Raw genomic sequence first — 16,546 nt, forward strand, 5'->3', positions numbered from 1 at the left:
CGGTCGTGTTTGAATGATGCTGGATAATCTGGAGTGTTCTTTGAAATTTACTAAAACCAAGTACACCAACGAGTAGAGCAACTTTTTGTGAACATTTCTGTTGATTTTCACTTTTATTAAAAGTTATGCTATTTCTTTTACAAGCATTTAAAAAATATATTTCCAAAATGCATTCTAATCAGTCGAGTGCATTGGGCCACGCCCATTTCCCTATTTTCAGCTTAGTTCTTTTTTTCTTTCAGCGCTCTTTCGGGTCGGTTTAGTGCAGCTTGATGAAATTTTAAGTGGACACTCACGAAAAGTAGCATTTATAGAGAAAATTTCCTGGCATCACTGGCTCACTCCAACACCCAGTTGACTCAATCCAAATTCTGAAACGGAGTCTAATTAGAATCGTATACAAGTTCCGTTTCAAACGCAACAACCGGTTCCGTGTTGATTTGACTGGGCAGGCGCTGTGGGTGGTGTTGGTGGGCACCCTTTGTTCTTTATTTGCCTTCGCTTCTCGCTCGGTTTTCTTCAGCCTTCGATTGGAATGGGTCGTCAAAATTCAAACGTCAAAAGACTTGGCGCGTTTGTTTTTTTGATGGCGCTTGCTAATTATTTACATGTTTCGGGATTATTTTTCAAGTGAAGGACTAACTAATGTGCAAAAGAACATGTTGCCGGTAGTTGGAAGCAATTTTATATCTTAAGCGCTTTGAAAACGTTAGCGCAAGTGAAAAGATATTGATGGCGACTTTCGTTAAGCAGTTTACCTCTCATCTTGCGTGTGGATGTGTGTGCCACCAAAATGATGAGAAATGGTCTCGCAAAATAGAAATTATGATCAAAAGTGCATTAAATTTGATCTTTTTGGCCAGTAAATGGCATAAATTTGCGTGCTTACCCAGTTAACTTAATCGGAATTCTGAAACGGAATTCAATTCGAATCGTTTACGTATTCCGTTTCAAACGCAACAACCGATTCCGTGTACGTACCGGTTGTTGCGTTTGAAACGGAATACGTAAACGATTCGAATTGAATTCCGTTTCAGAATTCCGATTGAGTTGACAGGGTACTTGAGGCGGTGCTGTTGCTGGTAAGTTTAAAACCTGAATAGTATTTTTGGAGCTTTACACAGAAAAAAAAATAATGGTAATATTCATCAGGAAATGGTGACAGATTTTGTGTCAAAAAAAGATATTAATTTTACCCCAGAAAATTATGAATTTTCATTTTCAACTTTCCAAAATTCAACTTTTTTTTCTGTGGAATCGAGCATCAAACTCTTCATATGACGAAGAAAGGTGTTTGATTAGAAAGGGTATATTTCCCCTATTGTAATCGAAAAGTCTCCCAGAGCCTCATACAGGTACTGTGAGGTTTTGCTTATTGAGCTACTTGCTTTAATCGTAGTGAGGTAAACGAAGTATAGCCAAAGAGTATTACTTCTCTCTGGCTTAGCTTTGTTCGCATAGATAACTGTTGTCGGCTGTGCTGACGATGTTGGTGGCGTCGATCAATTATGCGGAAAGCAATTTGCGTAACTTCCATATCATTGAAATTTCTATTGCACATTTTTTTTTCTCGCATTTATGCAATACATTTTAAAGATCCCTCATTTTAGGAGAGGCAAAAACTGCAATAAAAAACTTTCATCGCTCTGAATACACAATTTAAAAAATCATATATTTTTTTGGCGCAAAACATAATCTTAAATTGAAATTTAAGCTAACCACTCCATGGATTTTTGGGATTATCAAACAAATACTAGATAGAATGACACTGATCCGGACTAAAAATCGAGAATCAAAAGAAATTCTACGTCAATCCACATATGCTAATAATTTACTTGGAAGACGATATTCGAAGATAAACGACAACTGGCTTTGGTGTCTTGGGACAACTAGAATCCCAAGGATCACGGTGGCTTAAGGGTAGAGTACCCCGCTAGAGACGTGATGGTACGGGTTCGAATCCCGTCTGTGATCTGGTGATTTTTTTCGCTTCTTAACCACTTGATACTACCAGTTGTCGTTTATCTTCGAATATCGTTTTCCAAGTAAAAAGAGTCATGGCCTAACTCAGGGTCAATAATAAAAAAAAGAATGCTAATAATTTTAATCTGAAACAATCATCATTTGTGAGGGTTGGTCTAGGACGGCTTTTAAAAAATTTCTTTGTTGAGAATATTAATTATTTTCAACACTCTGATCCACTAGCATTTGGTAATTGTCATTTTAGGTGTGAATTTAGCTTATGATGAATGCTGCTTCCAACATAATGTTTTATTGAGAACTTGATTGAGAATCATATCAATTTTGAAATTTGATTTCCATTTTTGAACAAAAAAAAAACTGTGTTGCCCAACTGCACCATCTTGTTTCAGTAAACATTTTCCTCATTTTCAAACTTTTCAAACGATAAAAAAATCTCACCAATCTTGAACATGTCCCTCGCAAAGATGCAAGAAGCAAGAGCAGGAATCAAGAACTCCAAACCAACTGAAGAAGGGTCGCCGTCGTCGGCCAACCCCAAAACAAAACATGAAAATTTGCTCCGAGGGGCGAATATGAAGGAGTTTTCCTCCGGCGACGAGTGTTCAAAATTCATACCCTCGCTACCCCCCTACCTCTTGAGGGGCCCGTGGAAACGACAAATTTTCGCGAACCTCGAGTGGGGTTGTTTTTTGACTTGGATGGGAGCTGTAAAGGGGTTAGCCTAACATTCAGGCGCAGCAGCATCAGCAGCAGATCTTGGCCAGGCGATAGGGATGATGAATTTTCTGCCAAGACCAAACGCGGCGCGCGAAATATGAATATGAAAATTAATGCTCCATGCTTGGGCAGGAGAAATGAAGAAAGGGAACGTACAAGACTAGAGTACAAGACGTTGACTTTTCCGCATCGTCAAGAAAGGCAGAAGGCAGCAAGAAGACGTTTTTGGGCGTCTCAAAACATTTTGTGATGAATTTCAAACAGGACCATTTATCTTAATGATGGCGATCGTTATCGCTGTGATTGAGGTGTGTTGTTTTCTTCGGGTGAAAGATGGCATAGACCAGGGTGCTAGAAAAAGGGGTTTTTGGGGGTGGTGACTGTAATGGTGAGCTATGCATTTAGAACATCTCATTAACACCTCTCGAGCGGGAAGCCCGCAGTTGTTAGCGATGAATCTAGATTTTGATGATGTACTCGAGAAGTGATTTATATTTCTAGTTTTGAAATGAAAAAGCTGATACTATTTTTTTAATATGATTTTGAATGAGTACCGATTATGAAATGATGTTTATGAATTTAAATCAATTTATGAAAAAATACTTGGCGACTGATGCTCCGATTTACAATGTTAAAATATGAAACATTCGTGAAGTTTTCAGATCTTTTCGAAAACAATATTTTCAAAATTTTTAAATCAAGACTAACATTTCAAAAGGGCGTTATATTGAACGTTTGGCCCTTTTGAAATGTAAGTCTTGATTTAATTTTTTTGAAAATATTGTTTTCGAAAAGATCGAAAAATTTCACGAATGTTTCATATTTAAACATTGAAAATCGGACCCTTAGTTGCTGAGATAGCGACATTAGAAAATGGTGGGTTGTTTGGGTGAGACTTAGAAAACATCAATTTTCCTATTTTTAAACCTTTGCATGACAATTTCTCAGCAACTAGAGGTCGTATCAACAAAGTTCAAAAAAGCAAAATTTAGAGAATTTCCTAAGCTTTTCAAAAACATTATAATTATAATAAATTTCAAAAGTGGGCAAACATGTGCACTAATTCAAAAAAGACTGCTACTATTTTCAAAAAAGTAACCTAAAAATGGCTTTAACTTTAAAACGGTGCACTTTATCAAAATTTCACTGGAGTAATTTTTGATTGCAACTTTGATTTTACATCAAAAAATGTAGTTGACATTTTTTTGCGACCGATATTTCGATTTTTTGGAAAAGTCAGTATTACTCTCAATCATATGCCTATCAAAAAAGAATTCTGAAAATCAGCAAGTTTTGCGTAAAACCGACCCTTTGGACATTTTTGTGACTCGTAAATGTCTAGAATGCGAGGGTTTTTAGTGCATACACTCAACCCCCGGTGGTTGGTCACTTTTTCGTTTGACACTTTTTTAGTTTGTACCCCGTTGGTTGGTCAAAGTCAAACTAAAAAGTGACGAACTGTCACTTTTTACACGGCGCTCACGCACACTATCAAAACAAACGTTTAGTAGTGTGTGTGAACTCCGTGTAAAAGGGGTGTCAAACTAAAACGTGACCCCGTTCGTTTGACAACAGTTGGTGTCAAACCATCGGGGTTTGAGTGTACAACTTTTCAAATATGTATTTTCCAAGACCTAGAAACCTGTCTCAGCTAGCAATATGTCCACAAAGTTAACCACAAAGCGACAGAAAAATCCGAACAAGAAGATAAAAAAAAAACAAATTCTCCCACCTTGACAGTAACCTGTCAACCACACGTTAGACACGATGAATAGTCTGTGTGGTCGGCCGGCCGTCCATCAAGCCTTAATAAATCACACGTCTCGTTTTCTCCGAACAAATCACCGGCGGTCACAATGGCGGTTTATTGGGTCTTGAACAGTGAAAATCTGTAATTATTCAATTAACGTTTGGACGTGCTGAGGTATCCTCGGGTAACATTTGAAAAGGGGTTATCATTTGACGAATACAGTTTTTTTTTATTTTTCTGAAATAAGATGATTTGTTTGCATGAACCAAATTTTGAGAAATCCTTCTAAACCACGCACGTGTCCAAGAATGTTCAAGCTTCAACATGGCTCAACCTCAAAGTCCCAGGTTACTACGATGCGTAAAGCCCAATTCTGCTGATTCACCGTAAATGATGACCGATTCTTGGAGGAGAACAAAATCCCGAGCTGTGGTGACCACCCAGGTTCCGAGGCCGGGCCCTACCTTTTTCGAGGAAAAATTGAAAGTTACCTGTCTCCTCCACTCGACCACCACTGCACGACCATTGACGACCGGTCAAGTCAGCCATTATTGTTTATGATAATGCGCGCCCTCGTGAGTGCTGTTACGGTGAGGCGAAAGGTCCGATGATGATGGTCATAACTCGAGTTGATCGACTGGCGCGGACACGAGCAAACAAAGTCTGTTTTACAACTTTTTTTTTCTCGTTCCTATTTTTAATTCATTTCATCGATCGATCAATCCCCGGGGTGTTGACGCGATAATTGACTGCGCCAGCAATTACGGCGAAATGTATACGATGTGGCGCTTTACGGGGAAAAAAAGTCACACAATGGTGCGGAGAAATGGTTGTAAACCACTGTCCAATTACAATTCAAAAGCAAACGCTTACAATTAGTTTGACCTGCCGGCATGCCTTCCCAGCATTGAAGCTATGACAGGGGCTAATTCTTTCGATTTTAAATGTGATTGTTAGCTTATCAGGATCCGTTTCTCAGACTACTAAAAAAACGAAGTTGACTTTATAGCTGTCGGCCACTATTGCTAGTACCAACCACTAGTGTCTTCCTTTTTTAACTACAAGGACTACGCCGCCCTGGGCTCCTAAGTGTTTGAGTACGGCACGGAGCGACGGCGCCGGATACCCATATTTACACAAAGAATTTTAGAGCGCCCGCCGCGGGAATCGAACCAGCAACCTCTGGATTGTGAGCCAGTGCGCGGTCCGATTGATCCACACGGGCGGGACAGACTACTAGACTCACAAATATTGAGACAAATAAAATTTCTTCTTTAAAAAGTATGTTGAATTTTTCATTATGACTTAGAATAATCGTTGGAGATTTTCTTACACAATCATCTCTCGCAAACTTTCAAACACATTTTTCTCTTTCTCATACTCTCCCTCCCTCTCACCCTCAACGCATCGGCAAACTGATGCTGGTGCTGCTACCGCTCTGAAAGATCTGTTTCTGTTATTCTTAATCATTAAGTATCACTTGGCACTCGCGGTGATGGTATTTGAGACGACATTGATGAGAAACGTCAACAACCGCATCTCTCTCATATCCCGAATGGGGCAGATTTGCTCTTCCTTTTACTACTACTACTACCACTGACAACAATAATACAGCGAAAAAGCACTCATCCCGCCCAGAAGAGTGTTTGATGGTGGGAAAATGGACCTTTTGCACTGAATACAATAAATAAAAAAAAAGTTAATAAAACAGGGTAATGAGCATGGCAGAGTGTGTATTTACATTCACATGGTTTGAACCAGTTTGTGGAAGGTGCGCATAAGTGTGTTGTGACGCCACCTTGGCCACGGATTGATGATGGCAGGTGGATCGAGATGATTGACCTTCCCTAAGTGACTGGATCAAGGAGGTTTAAGTACCGTGAGAGAGGTTGCGGGATTTGCAGATCATAAATTTTGGCTGCCGGTGATGAAGCAGTTTTTATGAATTTGTTAATAATAAAAAAACACATAACCTTATGAATACTTTTCTGCCTTCCGAACTGCGAAAAGTTATTATAAGGTCACAAATTCTCTAAAAAAGGTAGGTAATTTTGGATGGCGCCTTTTTCAAAAATCGTTTGCTAAGATCAAAATATAGTCCGAATTCATCAAATAGTTTTAACTGCTAACCTGACTACTGTCTATTTCGCATTTTAAGACAACTATGAACATTTCTGGCAGAGATTTTGGTCTTGGTTGACGTCCTCATCCTAAACGACAATGATGGACTCGATGATGGATATGTTGCATCAGCAGCATCCTTCCAAATAAGTGCTCAAACATACAGCACCCCAAAAATGGTATCCGGGCACGAACCGCTTCCACTTGATCATTTTTATCCTTTTTTTACTCTCCTGCTCTTTATCAAAAAGGAAGGTGCTTTCTCATTGTTTGTTTGCATTAGCATACCCACACTCAAACACAAACAAGAGTGGAGTGTGATTTTCCTCCAAAATTCTACCGGTTTTCGATATAAAAATCCCTTTTTACTTCATTTTTTTTTTTTTTTTTGAATAATAATGAGCACCAAAGAAACTTATAATTACTCATCAACTTATGCGCGATGGTCCCGAAGCGATGTCAGCAGGTTCCCCCACCGCGGTGGGAATATCCCTTGTGGAAGAGAATTCAAGAAAAAAGAAAAAAAAAGAAAGTCTCTTCCTTCCATTATTTTTTCAATTGTTGAGTCACGTACACGCCACCGCACACGCGGACGTGGGCGCACGTACACGCGCAGACACATCCAATGTCTTCGTGGTAACTACTGTAGGTGACAACACAAAAACAGCAGTAGTTGGCAAATGTTAAGTAATTATTTTTATTTATTTTTGGATTTTTTTTAGGAGACCTACAATTCCAATGAAACCAACATTGACATTTTCGTTCTCATTTTTGATCTGAAACGAAATTTGACGAAAGTAATTAACATAATTTTTCAAGTGCACTGTTTTCAAGTTACCATCTTATGTGTTTCTTTTTGCATGATCAAGCTTGACAATCTTTGAAATATTTATTTTCGAAAAGTTTGCAAAATTTCCTATTAGTTTTCCACACATTCTCCTAAAAAGCATTTAAGATTGGACCACTGCACTGGTTGCTGAAATTTAGCCTTTGAAAGAAAATCAAACAGAAAAAAAAGGTTTGATGAGTACTAACAAATAAGGGTCCATTATTCTGGTCAGAATATCTCAGCCATTATTGTACCGATTTACGATGTCAAAAATTGCATTTTTGCGCAGTTCTATTTTTTTAGTGGTAACAAGTGAAACAAAAAATGTGATATTTAAAAAAAAAAGAAATCATTTTCTTTTGTTTTTTTTTTTTGAAATTAAATATGTCTTTATTTAACTTTCTTATAATAATTACATTTCATTTACATTCTAAGTGGTATGGCTAAATGCTCTTCATCTTTATTTTATTTTTCGTTTTATTATTAACTGTTCACATTCATTTATTTGCTTCAAATTGTTTTACATTTTTGCATTAAATCGAATACATTTGGGTAAAAAAAGAAAAAAAAGTCACTTTAACAATTAATCCTAACATAAAACTAAAAAATGTAAATTCATTGAAATATTCAAAATCATTAGAACGAGTAAACTACGAACTGTATTTTAAGATGAATCCTCCAAGCGTTCTTACTTTTTCCGCACGAGTTTTGCGACCACGCAGTGTTGTTGTCATCTCGATGAAAATGTTCAGAAGTTCTTGTGGTGAAAACAGGTCACTACTGCCTTCATCCGTTGATGCTGGTTGGTTTTCCCTCGGTTGCTGACTGAAGCCAGGAGGTGTTGTATTCTCTGCAACTTTTTGCCGCTGATTCAACGGCAATGGCTGCAGATTTGGAACCACTCGAACAGATCCCGCTCCAGGTGACGCCAAAGCAGGAAAATCCACGTCCGTGTATGCTGGTGGTGTTTGGCGACGATTTGGTTGGTGCCTCGTCGTCGCTTGCTGTCGATTTTTTACAAACTCAGCTCGTTTTGGGCAGCTTCGATTCTTGGTGGAATGGTCGCCACCACAGTTGAAGCATTTCGCTTCTATGTTCTCGTTCATTGTTTCGCAAGCTTGAGTTTTGTGCTCACCTCCGCAGGTTGCACAACGACTCTTGATGAAACAGTTCCTTCCACCATGTCCAAACTGTAGACAGTTCGAACACTGTGTCACGTCACGGTGCACAAGTCACGATGAGATTGAAAATTGCCCGAACTGCTTTCAGCTCAGACGGCGTTGTCGATCCCTTCTCGAGATGAACCAGGTACAGTTGATCACGATACTTGATGTCCTTGTTGTGTCTCGTCATCTTAAAGACTTCGATCACGTTCAACTTAAGAGTTTTGAGCTCTTCTTTCAGCACACTCACATCCATGTCGTACAGGCCTCGGAGGACCTGTTTCATGGGGCGTTTACCTGGATCGTCATGGCTGTAGTATTCAATTTTGGTGTTGTTCAGGAAATCCCGAACGTAGTTGTAATCCTTTCTGGTAGGTAGCAGAATTTTGAGTCCATCAGCACACAAGCGAATGGAAGCTCGTAAAGCACCAGATTTGATAAACCCGGTAGGCCACTTTCGCACCGAATCCGATGACGATGTTTTCACAAAAATGGGTGGCAACTTTTCCCGTCGTTCAAATTCTTCCTTCTCGCTCACGTCCACAGGGAGGGTAGCGAACTGGTTTCCAGACAATTTTTGGGCGTCCTTGCTCAAACTGCCTGGCTTTACAGGTAGCGCTTCGGCGTTCTTTAGCTTCTTCAAATCTGCCGATCCTGCAGGTGGGGACCGCCTCTTTTTCTTGCCGTGAGGCATTTTTTGCACTTTTTAGCACTTTTTTGGTGTTGGAGGGACGCACGTCTGAATCGCTGCTCTGCTGATCGCAGACTGATCATTTTTTATTGAATTCTCCTCACCTACAACTTTTGCAAGAAACTTAATCAATCAGAAATGTTGCTTCTCAAGATACAGGTTTTTGAAACAATTTTTTTTTGTTGGTAAAAAAAAATTGTATGTGGGTAATTCTCCGCCAACTCACACAGCAGTTGCCCCGACCCCTCTTCGAATTGCGTGAAACTTTGTCCTAAGGGGTAACTTTTGTCCCTGATCACGAATCCGAGGTCCGTTTTTTGATATCTCGTGACGGAGGGGCGGTACGACCCCTTCCATTTTTGAACATGCGAAAAAAGAGGTGTTTTTCAATAATTTGCAGCCTGAAACGGTGATGAGATAGAAATTTGGTGTCAAAGGGACTTTTATGTAAAATTAGACGCCCGATTTGATGACGTACTCAGAATTCCGAAAAAACGTATTTTTCATCGAAAAAAACACTAAAAAAGTTTTGAAAATTCTACCATTTTCCGTTACTCGACTGTAAAAATTTTTGGAACATGTCATTTTATGGGAAATTTAATGTCCTTTTCGAATCTACATTGTCCCAGAAGGGTCATTTTTTCATTTAGAACAAAATTTTTCATTTTAAAATTTCGTGTTTTTTCTAACTTTGCAGGGTTATTTTTTAGAGTGTTTTAATGTTCTACAAAGTTGTAGAGCAGACAATTACAAAAATTTTGATATATAGACATAAGGGGTTTGCTTATAAACATCACGAGTTATCGCGATTTTACGAAAAAAAGTTTTGAAAAAGTTGGTCGTCATCGATCATGGCCGTTCATGGTCACCCGCGACAGACACGGACGACGAAACAAAGAGAAACGCAAAAAGTAACTTTTTCAGAACTTTTTTTCGTAAAATCGCGATAACTTGTGATGTTTATAAGCAAACCCCTTATGTCTATATATCAAAATTTTTGTAATTGTCTGCTCTACAACTTTGTACAACATTGTTACACTCTAAAAAATAACCCTGCAAATTTAGAAAAAACACGAAATTTTAAAATGAAAAATTTTGTTCTAAATGAAAAAATGACCCTTCTGGGACAATGTAGATTCGAAAAGTACATTAAATTTCCCATAAAATGACATGTTCCAAAAATTTTTACAGTCGAGTAACGGAAAATGGGAGGATTTTTAAAACTTTTTTAGTGTTTTTTTCGATGAAAAATACGTTTTTTCGGAATTCTGAGTACGCCATCAAATCGGGCGTCTAATTTTACATAAAAGTCCCTTTGACACCAAATTTCTATCTCATCACCGTTTCAGGCTGCAAATTATTGAAAAACACCTCTTTTTTCGCATGTTCAAAAATGGAAGGGGTCGTACCGCCCCTCCGTCACGAGATATCAAAAAACGGACCTCGGATTCGTGATCAGGGACAAAAGTTACCCCTTAGGACAAAGTTTCACGCAAATCGAAGAGGGGTCGGGGCAACTTTTCCCGATTTCGTGTGAGTTGGTAGAGAATTACCCATGTAAATGTTCAATACATACAATTTTTTATTACCAACAAAAAAATATTGTTTCAAAAAACATCGAAATGGAAATTTAAGTGCAGTCAGTTGAAATCAATTTAAAATGCATTCCCCTCCGTTTAGAATAATTTTTACCATAGGTTGATTGAAACATCTTTTGATTTTTTGATAATTTTCGATTCTTAGTATCACAGTAAAAAAAATCATGGTAAAATTTCATCTAAAAAGGAGTACATCTTTTATGTCAGAAAAAAGCTTTAATTTAACCTCTAATAATGTGTAAATTTACATCTGGCAGACACTAGGAAAAATATCTGTAATCCCAAAAAAATATCAAGCTGGCGATAGTTATATCCAGCTTACTAAGTTTGCGCCCCAACCCGCACGGCCATCTCGCCGCTGTGAAAACTGGACGATCAAAGCCAATGTAGCTCTATGTGTTCCGTACATTGTATTCTGTATTTACTGCATATAGGGTACATATACGATATACAAGATACGTAGAGGTACATTGGCTTTGATAGTCCGATTTTCACAGCGGCGAGATGGCCGTGCGGGTTGGGGCGCAAACTTAGTAAGCTGGATATAACTATCGCCGCTTTGATGTTTTTATGGATAACACATATTTTTTGCTAGCGTCTTCCAGATGTAAATTTACACATTATTAGAGGTAAAATTAAAGCTTTTTTCTGACACAAAAGATGTACTCCTCTTTAGATGAAATTTTACCATGATTTTTTTTTTATTGTGCATCGCAAAAAGTTTTTTTTCGCTAAAATTTTTGTTTCTATCAAACCTTACATTTTTTGAAAACTTATGATTGCAAATAACTGAACTAGTATAAAATGCATTTTAAAACACTTTTTGCTTTTTATTTCGTTTTTTTTTATATTTTTTAACGGCTCTTGGAAAGTGTTGAATGACTGGCTCTCAGACTATTTATGAAATTGAATGTATATATTTATTGCCTAAACTCCCGAGCTCGAGAAAAAGAGGGAATTTATATGGAAATTCCCCCTTTTTCTCGAGCTTGGGAGTTCAGGTGTTAATGCAATGAAAAAACAAAAAACGTTGTTGATTTTTCCTGAAATAAAATTTAAAAAATGGTTGCAAACTAAAAACTATATTTAATTTTCTATTGTTTTTACAGAATTAAAAAAAAATGACTTTTCTCAAGAAAAACATAAAACAGCAATTCCATTTGAAAAGAGCATAAACCGAAAATAAAGTTCTCCGAACGAGCTCAATATTTTTCTGTCAATTTATGTAAATTTTCGCAAAAAACATATTTTTCAAAAAATCATAACATCACGCCATTTCAACCGATTTTAGCTGTCTTAGATGCAAATAAAAGATGATTGCAGGTCTTATTATTCTGTCTGATTATTTTGAATACTGGTCTGATTATTTTGGCAACGGATCCTCCAGAAAAATTTTAATCCCGATCGGAGAACTGTTTTTTCGGTTTATGCTCTTTGCAAAAGGAATTGCTTAAAATTAATTTATATTTAAAAAAAAAAAAAATTTTACGAAACAAAAAACTTAAAATAGAGATTTATTTGAAGAATTCGTGCATCCTCCTTAATCAATGTTTTTTTTTGCATCTTCTTTAGCTGAGAATATTTTTTGTAAGTTTTATTTCTAAAATATTAACGAATGTTGCATAAATACAAAAGAAATAACATATTTGTTTTTTTTTTCATTTTCATCAAGAAAAATTATAACCAAAAACTATCCAATGCTTTAGAAAACCAAAAGGGATCGCCTTTTCATAAAATAATGTTCTAAAAATATTTTTGTTTGTAATTAAAAACGAAAAAAAAATCAAGCGCTATTAGTTACCGTTTAAAGGGGTTTTGAACTGAAATTGAGTTGAAAATAACAGAGAGAAATCATATATTACGTGTCCATGTCCATGGATCAACAAGTTTTTCCTCCAAATAAACTAAAGTTAACTATACATTAACCTTTGTGTCTGGTTCAAAAGGTCTTACTGATTTAATTTGATCAAGAGTTGTCCGGTAGTTATTTTCACCAAATGTATATAATTCGAAAATAGTACTTCCACCTTAATCTCGTTTATTCTAATCTTTAAGGCCTTTTAAATCAGACAAATGATTGATTATCTGACAATTCTGTGGACAGGTTGTTTTATTTAGTTATAAAATGTGTAATACGAACGGTTTTCTATCAAAAACAGCCCTTTTTACAATCTTACGGACATTAGCCTAAATCGCTTTTTTATCATAACATTTGGAGTACTTCACTAAACATCATAATTTTCAATAGGGACATACCCAAGACAACCCCAAGACGGATCGAATTGAGTCCTAAAATGAAGCTTCGATTGCTGATATTGTTGTTTACAGCGATAAAGCTTATTTTTCTGAGTACAATGACCCTTTGTACGACCACAAAGAGTTTAAAATGGATTTTAAAATCAATTTGGAAAAATTAACCTCGCGGTTCTTCTTGACAGAAAAGTTCCTACTTGACAGCTCGTTCCAAGGGGACCATAGTTGATCCATCGAAAAAATGTTGTCTTGTCAATATTTTGTTGCATTAAAATGAAAAAAAGTGATCAGAAATGGGTTTTAATCGTGTTTTTTACCGTTGTACCGTAATCTGGGGTGAATCGGGACTACAGTCTGAATAGGGACAGCAGTTTTTAGAGCACTTAAAGCGAGGGGCAAGACACAGTTAATCAATTATCTTTACACTAATTAATTAGCGCTTATTTTAGTCAATTAGCTAATTGATTAGCGCTGATTTGATATCCCATTCCCATCTTACATTAAGTAATCTTGTCGTTGAGAAATGTCATTTTGACAGTTTGAAAATAATCTTTACTTTCTTCTGAACCGAAGGTTTCTTTAAGTAATTTGTTGTGAGGTTTAAACCGGTATATGCCGGTTCCGGGCACTGCCGGAACATGGATTTCGACGTGGCCACAACCAGCAGCAAACTCAAGGCTGAGGCCTGCATAATCCGGCCAAGTTTGGCTGCACAAGAAGGAGTCCAAGGACAAGAAGCTTTCGGCGAATGTTTATATAGAAGTGGGAGCAAAACAATGCGATAGATAAGCAGGACACGGCCTCCAAAGCAAATGGAAGCTGCCCTCGACGGATGTCCAACGAACGCTTCAGCTTCCCCCACGGGGTGTCCAGCCCAAAAGTCCGCCTGTTTCTCTTCCACAAGCTGTGCCCAGTTAAAGAAACGCATCCGGGACATGTGAGGCTACGACCGTTACCGGGCCGGAAGAATGAAAGAAAGCGGCATAAGGCCCTGCGAAGAATTAAACTTATGTGAGGAAGATTGTTTTATTTGGGGCTTCTTTTTTATCCTTTGGATTTTTGTGATGCGTTTTTTTCCTTCCACCGGTTTTAAAACCAGCTACTGCATTTCTTGTTGGAGAAGACTACTACAACGGGAATGATCAAACGTCCTAAAAGCTGAGGCCGGAACCTACGTTTTACTTCCCTATCATGAAATGCGTGATGACACAAATGATTCAACAACCGTTCGAATCGAGCTACCTCCGGGAGAATCTTCTTGGAAGTCGTGACGTTGGACGAGCTAGATAAAGTATGAAATAGTGCAGCACGCTTTTGCCGTTGGAGTTGATATGATCCCCAATTCGCGTCCGGAAGCGCAGATAACCAAATTATGAACATCGCTCGAAATCACTCCCCCTTACCCATCCTTCCCCCATAAAGTTTATTTCATACGTAATCATTACATTTGAATAATTTTTTGAGGTTTCCCCTTAGGATGTGCTCTGCTGTTTTTGGGGGTCTGCCGGAGTGATGCGTTCAAAGTCAGCAGACTTCAAGAGGGATCCGTTCGGCACGCGCAGCTTAAGCTGTTTCTGTTCAGAATTACCGTTCGCTTTCGTAACGCTGTCACCGGGATTGTTAACAGATCGATCGAGGACTCGACGCCTCGGCTCGCAGTTACCTACATGAACGAACAAGTTAAGCTGAAAGTAGTGACCGTTTTCTTCCTCTTCTGCTAGCGTCTGTTCGATATCTCCAGCACGACCACAATCCGTTCCATGAGTCAGGACTGTAAAAGTACTCGCAGCGAACCGTACGATTCTTCGTCGCAGCACAGCAACTCGTTGACCGAAATGTGTCAGCTGATTCAGATTGCAGGACGCAGGAGGAACTCGTCATTATGCCCGTTCTTGCCTTGCCTTTCCAACGATTTCACAAGAACCTGCCTGCGTTTTCATCCGACTAGATTCTGCACCTCTCGTTTGGCGTTCTACAAGCCACCGATGTCGGTTCAGGTTCTGTATGGGAGAGGACGAGAAAAAGTTTGAAAAAATTAGATCATCGAAGAACTACCATTCTGGTCTGGAGGTTAGATTGGATAATACATGTTACTGCAAATTTCCTACCTGTTATTAAAGTTTGTTGATAGTGTTTTGAGATGACCATGGCCTTCATCAGCTTGAAGAAGTTGCTAGTTTCATTTCGAGTTCCTTATTTTGGAATTTCTTCGCCTGCAATTCGCTGGAACTCTCAGCTTGCTCTTGATTTCCGGGAGCCCGCCCGTGGCCAGGACAGGTCACCGGGGAATCCCCACGAGTTCGATGGCCTCAAGCAGAATTCGCACTCGTCTATCAGCACAGTGTCGTCGTCAAAAAAAATCGTCGACCCGCCGTTGTGGATGTTCCTTCGGTGTTGACGCGCTATTCTCGAGCGTTGTTTTTCGGGCGAGTATTCCGATGGCCTTGGAAGTTCGTCTGTTTGTTTAGCCACAGCACCGTCATAGTCTTGATGGAAATAGACAATGTATATCGTGGAGGTAATTCCGCGAAGACCGGCCAGGTACACAGCGGTTCAAACAAATTCCTAAACCCGTCGCCAAAATTTGGCGGATAAAGACGCTCAACTTACCTGCACTCGACCCAGTTCTCGCTCCTTCCGGAAGGTACAAAAACAGACCATCGATATCCTCTTTCGATGGAAGTTGAAAACAAAACAAGTTTCCTCTTTCGCAACCTGGAAAAGTGGGCCATTAAGATTCGTGGCCGTTCCGGGACAGGAAGAACAAATTTGCCGCAGCAAACACACGTTAAGTAAAAGTTTGTTTGTTGTTTTGGCATTTTTGACAGATTTATCATCCTACCAAGATAATTCGAGAGGGTGGGAATGCGCTAGTTGATTAGTGTGACGCTAATCAACTAACTGATAATTTGCAATCAATTAGCCGAATATTGTAGTTGATTAGGGCATGTGTCTTGCCCCACGACTTAAAGCTTTTAAATTTGGAAATGGATGTACACATTTTTTTGGCCTGAGTCTGTTCTAACCGAAACCAACCAGAAAAATCAAAATATTGTGCTCCAACATGGTTAAAACTGCTGTCCCAATTCGCCCCATGTGTCCCGATTGACCCCAGTTTACGGTACATAAAAATTGACGAAGGGCTTTAGTACCCAATTAGACAAAAACGAGTCGATATGTATACGTGAAGGTGGGCTTAGGAAGATGAATTCAGAGCTTCATTTTTCAAATGATTTTATAGCATTTCCTCAGTAAGGCGAGGAAGGCATAAACTAATGGTATTCAGTCACATCAAATAAATTTCTTAAATTAATACAAAGATTTGTTAACGGTCCAATAAACCAAATTTTTATTTTTTGCTGTTTGAGTGTTGAATGGAACTGCATTCAAATGAGCGAATCCATTTTCGCTAATCGGAACGACTACAGCTGTTAAAAGCTT

General features: G+C 38.5%; 1 long non-coding RNA gene across 1 annotated transcript; it reads right to left on the reverse strand.

The window, feature by feature from the left end:
- Positions 1-13,587: 13,587 nt before the first annotated feature.
- LOC120424053 (uncharacterized) lies at positions 13,588-16,035 on the reverse strand. The gene is made up of 3 exons (XR_005606308.2): positions 15,716-16,035; positions 15,214-15,591; positions 13,588-15,105 (listed from the first exon to the last, which is right to left on the reverse strand). It is a non-coding gene; the product is annotated as an uncharacterized LOC120424053 (long non-coding RNA).
- Positions 16,036-16,546: the final 511 nt, after the last annotated feature.

The sequence above is a fragment of the Culex pipiens genome, chromosome 1 (genome assembly GCF_016801865.2).
Source record: "Culex pipiens pallens isolate TS chromosome 1, TS_CPP_V2, whole genome shotgun sequence".
In the NCBI taxonomy this organism is placed as follows: Eukaryota; Metazoa; Arthropoda; class Insecta; order Diptera; family Culicidae; genus Culex; species Culex pipiens.